Below are 8,116 nucleotides of genomic sequence, written 5' to 3'. Positions count from 1 at the left end.
AAGAAGAAGAAGAAGAAGAAGAGGACCTATGGACAGCTGATCATTGACAAAGGTCCAAAATCCATTACATGGGAAAGAGATGGTCACTTGAACAAATAGTGCTGGCAAAACTGTATATCTGTTTGGAGAAATATGAAATAAGATCCATACCTGCCACAATACACAAAACTAACTCAAGATAGATCAAAGACTTAAATGTAAAACCTAATACTACAAAGTTCATCAAAGAAAAATTAGAGGCAAACTGAAATGCCCTAATATATGGCATAAATAAATATATAACTAAAAATGCATAAACATTAGAATATAAACTAGATGACTGGGACCTTCAAAAAATTATTGTGCACATCAAAATACTTTTCCAAAAGATTGAAAGAGAACCTATAGATTGGGGAAAAAAATATTTGGCAATGACATTTCCAGCAAGGGAATTATTTCTAAAATTCTTAGAAAACTCCAATGCCTCAACATCAAAAAGACAATCCAATTAAAAAATGGGTAAGGGACATGAACAGACACTTCACCAAAGAATATATTTAGGCAGCCAGCAAATTAGCAATTAGAGAGATGCAAGTCAAAACAACAATGAGATATCGTCTCACTCCAGCAATAATAGTTAAGTTCAGCAAGACAAAAGAAGAAATGCTGGTGAGAATGTATAGCAATTGGAACTCTCATGTAAATTGGTACAACCATTGTGGAAAACAGCATGGTGCTTCATTAAAAAGTTGGAAATAGAAATGCTATTGGATCCAGCAATCCCACTGCGAAGTATATATCCTTAGGAAATGAGAGGTGGGGGATGAATAGATACATGCATGTTCATCACAGCACTATTCACAAAATGTGAGCAAATGGAAAAAACCTAACTGCCCATCAACAGATGAGTGGATAACCAAACTATGGTATATATACACAATGGAATACTCTGCAACTCAAAGAATAGTGAATCTGTGAAACACCTCATAACATGGATGAACTTTCAAGACAATATGCTGTGTGAAATAAGTCAATCACAGAAAGAAATGTTGTATGAGGCCACTATTGGAAAAAATCAAGGAAAGGTTTATACATGGAAGGAAACTGTATTTGTTGGTTACCAGTGATGTGTGTCACCACTCATCTGTCAATTTGTCATACTGTGGTGGTTTGCCTGTTGCTGTGAGGCTGAAAGCTATGCCACCAGTATTTCAAATACCAGTGGGGTCACCCATGGTGGACATGATTCAGCAGAGCTTCCAAACTAAGACATGGAAGAAGAAGGGGGCATCCATTTCTCAAAGAACTGGCCTGTGAAAACTTTATGAATAGCAATGAAACACTGTCTGATATAATACTAGAAAACTTTATATAAATAGCCCTGAAACTTTGTCTGATATACTGCTGGAAGATGAGCCCTCAGGTTAGAGGGCACTCAAAATAAGACTGGGGAAGATCTTGCTCAAAGTACAGTTGACCTTAAGGATGTGGATGGAGTAAAGCTTTTGGGACCTCCATTAGAAGAAACAGCCACAAATGTCCATTAATAATCAGAACATGGAACGTATGAAGTATGAATCTAGGAAAATTGGAAGTTGGAAAAATGAAATGGAACACATGAAAATTGATATCCTGGGCATTAGTAAGCTAAAATGGACTGATTTTGGCCATTTTGAATCAGACAATCATATGATCTACTACTCCAGGAATGACAAATTGAAGAGGAATGGCATGGCATTCATGGTCACAAAGACTGTTTCCAGATCTATCTTGAAGTACAATGTTGTCAGTGATAGGATAATATCCACATGCCTACAAGGAAGACCAGGAGCTCTGGTGGTGTAGTGCCTAAGGCATTTGACTGCTCAACAGAAGGCTGATGGTTCAAACCCACCAGCCACTCCTTGAAAGGAAGATTCAGCAATCTACTTCCATAGAGATACTGCCTCAGAAACCCAAGGAGGGATCGCTATGAGTCAGAAATGACTCAATGGCAGTGAGTTTGTTTTCCCCCCCTCCCCAAGGAAGACCAGTTAATACTGCACTATTCAAGTTTACATACCAACCACCACAGCCAAAGACAGGGAGATTGAAGATTTTTACCAACTTCTGCAGTCAGAAATTGACCAAATATGCATTCAGGATGTATTGATTATTACTGGTGATTGGAATGCAAAAGTTGGAACAGAGAGGAATTGCTGGTAACTAGAAAATAGGGCCTCAGTGATAGAAATGGTGCCGGAGATTGCAGGATAGAATTTTGTAAGATCAACAACTTATTCATTGCGAATAACTTTTTCAGCAATGAGTCCACAAGAGCCAAAATATGACCTTGATTATATCCATCTGAATTTAGAGACCATCTGAAGAATAGATTTGACACATTGAACAGCAATGATCAGAAACCAAGCAAATTGTGGGATGACATCAAAAATCATACATGAAGAAAACAAAAGGTCATTAGACAGGAAAGGAAAAAAAGACTAAAATGGATGTCAGAAGAGATTCTGAAACTTGCTCTTGAATAGAGAGTAGCTAAAGCAAATGGAAGAAATGACAAGACAAAAGAGCTGCAGATAACATTTTGAAGAGCAGCTTAAGAAGACAAAGTCAATTATTATATAATGAAACATGCAAAGACCTGGAATTAGAAAACCAAAAGGGAAGAACACACTCAGCATTTCTCAAGATGAAAGAACTGAAGAAAAAAATTCAAGCCTTGGGTTGCAATATTGAGACATTCTGTTGGCAAAAACTGAATGATGTAGGAAACATCACAAGAAGATGGAAGGAATACAGTCACTGTACAAAAAAAGAATTGGTTGATGTTCATCTATGTCAGCAGCTGGGATATGATCAAAAACCAATGGTACTGAAGGAAGAAGTTGAAGCTGCACTGAAAGAATTGGCAGAAAACAAGGCTCCAGGAATTGACAGAATATCCATTGAGATGTTTCAACAAATGGATGCTCTGATGAAGGCATTTACTTGTCTATGCCAGGAAATTTGGAAGACAGCTATCTGGCCAACTGGCTAGAAGACTTCCATATTTGTACCCATTCCAAAGAAAAGTGAACCAACAGAATGTGGAAGTTATCAAACAGTATCAATAATATTACATGCAACTAAAATCTTGCTGAAGATATTTCAAAAATGGTTGCAGCAGTATATTGACAGGGAACTTCCAGAAATCAGAAATGTAAGCTGCATTTAGAAGAGGACGTGGAGTGAGGGATATTATTCATGATGTCAGATGAATCTTGGCTGAAAGCAAATACCAGAAAGATGTTTACTTGTGTTTTATTGACTATGCAAAAGCATTTGTGTGGATGATTAACAAATTATGGATAACATTGAGAATGGGAATTCTGGAACACTTAATTGTGCTCATGAGGAACCTATACATAGGCTAGGAGGCTGTTGTTTGAACAACACAAGGAGATACTCCATGGTTTAAAATCAGTAAGAGTGTATGTCAGGGTCGTATACTTTCACCATACTTATTTAATATGCATGCTAAGCAAATAATCCAAGAAGCTAGACTATATGAAGAAGAATGCAGCATCAGGATTGGAGAAAGACTCTTAACTTGCAATATGCAAATGGCACAACCTTGCTTGCTGAAAATGACGATGACTTGAAGCAATTACTGATGAAGATAAAGATTACAGTCTGCAGTATGGATTACATGTCAACATAAAAAAACAAAAAACAAACAAACAAACAAAAAAAAAAAACTTCAACATTGGACCAATAAGTAGCATTACATTAAATGAAGAAAAGATTGAAGTTGTCAACGATTTCATATTATTTGGATCTGCAATCAACACCAACGGAAGCAGCAGTAAAGAAATCAGATGTCATATTGCACTGGGCAAATCTGCTGCAAAAGATCTCTTTAAAGTGCTGAAGAGCACACATGTCATTTTGAAGACTAAGGTGTGCCTGACCCAAGCCATGGTATTTTCAGTAGCCTCACATGCATCTGAAAGCTGGACAATGAATAAGGAAGACTGAAGAAAAGTTGATGCATTTGAATTGTGCTTTTGGTGAAGAATGCTGAAAGTACCATGGACTGCCAGAAGAAAAAATCTGTACTAGAAGAAGTGCAACTGGAATGCTTCTTGGAAGTGAGAATGGCCAGATATCTTCTCACCTACTTTGGTCATGCTTGGAAGGAAGCTTGGGCAATCTACTTCTGTAGTGATACTGCCTCGAAAACCCAAGGAGGGGTCGTTATGAGTCGGGTCCGACTCGACGACACATAACAACAACAACAACAACTTTGGTCATGTTGTCAGAAGGGGCCATCCCCTGGAGATGTATATCATTCTTGGTAGAGTGGAGGGTCAGTGAAAAAGGGGAAGATCCTCAATGAGGTGGATGGACACAGTGGCTGCAATGATGCACTCATGTGTAGCAAGGATTGTGAGGATGGAACATGACCAGGCAGTGTTTTGTTCTGTTGTATATAGGTTCAAGTCAGAGCCAATGCGATGGCAGTTAACAACAACACAGCAGTGATTGGCAGTAGGAGGATAGAATATTTCCAGATTGGTAAGAAACATGTATTAATTTGGGTGAAGGGAAAGGCAATATACCAAAATCAAGTAACCAGTACAATGACACTAAGGAAAAGAAAGACATGGAGAGGTGTACAAGAGGTACAGAGCACAGAGGTAAATACTTTTACATATACAATACCACATTATCAGTAATAACAAAAAGTGATCTATGGATGGATACGTAGGTAGACAGGCAAAATGATCAGGTAACTCACTGCCATGGAGTCAGATCCAACTCATAGCGACCCCTCCTTGGGTTTCTGAGGCAGGATCACTACGGAACTAGATTGCTCAACCTTCCTTCTGAGGAGCAGCTGGTGGATTTGGACCACCAGCCTTCTGGTTAGCAGTCAAATGCCTTAGGCTCTATGCCACCGGAGCTCCCACAGCCAAACACCTAGAAGTAGTGAATCACTGGAACTGTGGGCTTGGGACCATCATTGAAAGGGGCTCAAAGTCAATTGACATAACATAGTACACAAAAGGGCAATCTACTTCCATAGTGATACTGCCTCAGAAACCCAAGGAGGGGGTTACTATGAATCAGGTCCAACTCGATGGCACATAACAACAACAGTACACAAAAACGTTTTTAATACAGATTTGGGTAACAATTAGGGGGTGCTGCCAATACTTAAATATGTGGAAGTGGGTTTTGAACTGGTAATGGTTAGAGGCTGAAGGAATATTGAATTTTTGATAGCAAAAGCTTAAATTGCCTTCAAGAGAGTGTTATCAGAGACCTGTCCTCCCCAAGATGGTGATGTAGGTGGTTGACCACCTCCATCATCTTACAACAGCTAAAGAAAAAAGAAGTAAAATAGCACTAATAACGTGGTGGAATAGATTGAGGATTCTGGAAAGCAGCTAAAAAGACAAAGCATCCAAGCAAAAGGAGAAACAAACAAAAAAATAACCTCACTGCCATCAAGTTGAATCCAACTCATAGAGACCCCCATTGGGTTTCTGAGGTTGTAAATCTTTATGGAAGTAGATTGCCCCATCTTCCTTCTGCAGAGCAGCTGGTGGGTTTGAACCATTGACCCAGGTAGCAGCCAAATGCCTTATCCACTATGGCACCAGAGCTCCAAACAAAAGCAGAAGGAAGTACAAACTAGCCAAGAAGTAAAGTTTTTTCTCTCTGTTGCAAGGAAATTTCTCCTGCCCAACTCCCAAAGCAGTGCAGCCAGAGTTCCCAGATGTTGTTGTTGTTAGGTGCTGTTGAGTCGGCTACAACTCGTAGCAAGCCTATGTACAACAGAATGGAACACTGCCCGGTCCTGTGCCAGCCTCACAATCTTTGCTATACCTGAGGTCATCAGTGCAGCCACTGTATCAATCCTTCTCATTGAGGGCCTTCCCCTTTTTTGCTGACCCTCCACTTCACCAAGAATGATATCCTTCTCCAGGAAGTGGTCCTTTCTGACAACATGACAAAAGTAGGTGAGACTAAGTCTGGCCATTCTTGTTTCCAAGTTGTATTCTGGCTGCACTTCTTCCAGGACAGATTCTCTTGGCATCCGTGTTACTTTCAGCATTCTTCACTAACACCACAACTCAAAAAGCATCAACTCTTCTTTTGTCTTCCCTATTCATTGTACAGCTTTCACATGCATGCGAGGCTATTGAAAATACCATGGCTTGGGTTAGGCACACCTTAGTTTTCAAAGTGACATCTTTGGTCTTCAGCACTTTAAAGAGATCTTTTGAAGTATATTTGCCCAGTGCATTATGACATCTGATTTCTTTACTGCTGCTTCCATTGCTGTTGATTGCCAATCCAAATTATATCAAATTTTTGACAACTTCAATCTTTTCTCCATTTATTGTGATACTGCTTATTGGTGCAGTTGTAAGGCTTTTTGTTTTCTTTATGTTGACGTGTAATCCATACTGCAGACTGTAATATTTAATCTTCATCAGTAACTACTTCAAGTCATTTTCACTTTCCGCAAGCAAGGTTGTGTCATCTGCATATTGCAAGTTGTTAATGAGTCTTCCTCCAGTCCTGATGCTGCATTCTTCATATAGTCCAGCTTGAATTATTTGCTCAGTGTACAGCTTGAATCAGTGCAGAGAAAGGATACAACCCTGCTGCACTCCCTTCCTGATTTTAAACCATGTAGTATCCCCTTGTTCTGTTCAAATGTAAGCCTCTTGGTCTATGTACAGTTTCCTCATGAGTACAGTTAAGTGTTCTGGCATTCACATTCTTCTTGATGTTATCCATAATTTGTTATGACCCACACAATTGAATGCACTTGCATAGTCAATAAAACACAAGTAAACATCTTCCTGGTATTCTTTGCTTTAAGCCAAGATTCATCTGACATCAGCAATGATATCCCTCATTCCATGTCTTCTTCTGAATCCAGCTTGCATTTCTGGAAGTTCCCTGTCAATATATTGCTGCAACCATTTTTGAGTTATCTTCAGCAAAATTTTACTTACATGTGATAGTAATGATATTGTTCGATAATTTCCACATCCCATGGGATCACCTTTCTTTGGAATGGGTGCAAATATGGATCTCTTGCAGTCATTTGGCCAAGTAAATGTTTTCTGATTTTTTTGGCATAGACGAGTAAATATGTCCAGCACAACATCTGTTTGTTGAAACATCTCAATGATTATTCCATCAATTCCTGGAACCTTGTGTTTCACCAATTCCTTCAGTGCAGCTTTGACTTCCTCCTTTGATATCATTGGTTCTTGATCATATGCTCCCTCCAGAAATGGATGAACATCAGCCAATTCTTTTTGGCACAGTGATTCTGTATTCCTTCCATCTTTTTTTGATGTTTCCTCTATCAGTCAACATTTTGCCTGTAGAATCTATCAATATTGCAACTGAAGGCTTGAATTTTTCTTCAGTTTTCAGCTTGATAAATGCCAAGTGTGTTCTTCTCTTTTGGTATTCTAACTCCAGGTCTTTGCAGATTTCATTATAATAATTGACTTTGTGTTCTCAAGCTGTTCTTTGACATCTTCTGTTCAGCTCTTTTATCTTGCCATTTCTTCCATTTGCTTTAGCTACTCTCCATTCAAGAGCAAGTTTCAGAGTCTCCTCTGATATCCATTTTGGTCTTTTCTTCCTTTCCTTTTAATGACCTTTTGCTTTCTTCATGTACTATGTTCTTTATGTCATCCTCTAGTTTCTCTGGTTTTTGGTCATTGGTGTTCAATGAATCAAAGCTGTCCTTTAGATGGTCTCTAAATTCAGGTGGGATGTAATCAAGGTCATATTTTGGCTCTTGTGGACTTGTTTTAATTGTCTTCAACTTCAATTTGAACTTGCATATGAACAACTGATGATCTTTTCCACAGTCAGTGTGTTGGATTGGGTTCTCTAGAGAAACACAAAAACCAGCAAAGTGTATATATATATTTATAGAGAGAGAAAGAAATTTATCTTAGATAAATGGCTCACAAGCATGTAGAAGCCGACAAGTTCAAGCTGAAAAGTTCGTCTCTGGAGGGGGATGGGGCCCGGAGCCGCCTGGTTCCCGTAAGCGCAACAGAGCCGAGAGAATCAAGCTGACACGCAGCGCGCTGGTCGCTGTTCCCAACAA

Source organism: Orycteropus afer, unplaced genomic scaffold (assembly GCF_000298275.1).
Source record: "Orycteropus afer afer isolate SDZICR_OR568_19922 unplaced genomic scaffold, OryAfe1.0 scaffold00368, whole genome shotgun sequence".
NCBI classification, from domain to species: Eukaryota; Metazoa; Chordata; class Mammalia; order Tubulidentata; family Orycteropodidae; genus Orycteropus; species Orycteropus afer.
This window is presented reverse-complemented; position numbering follows the sequence as displayed.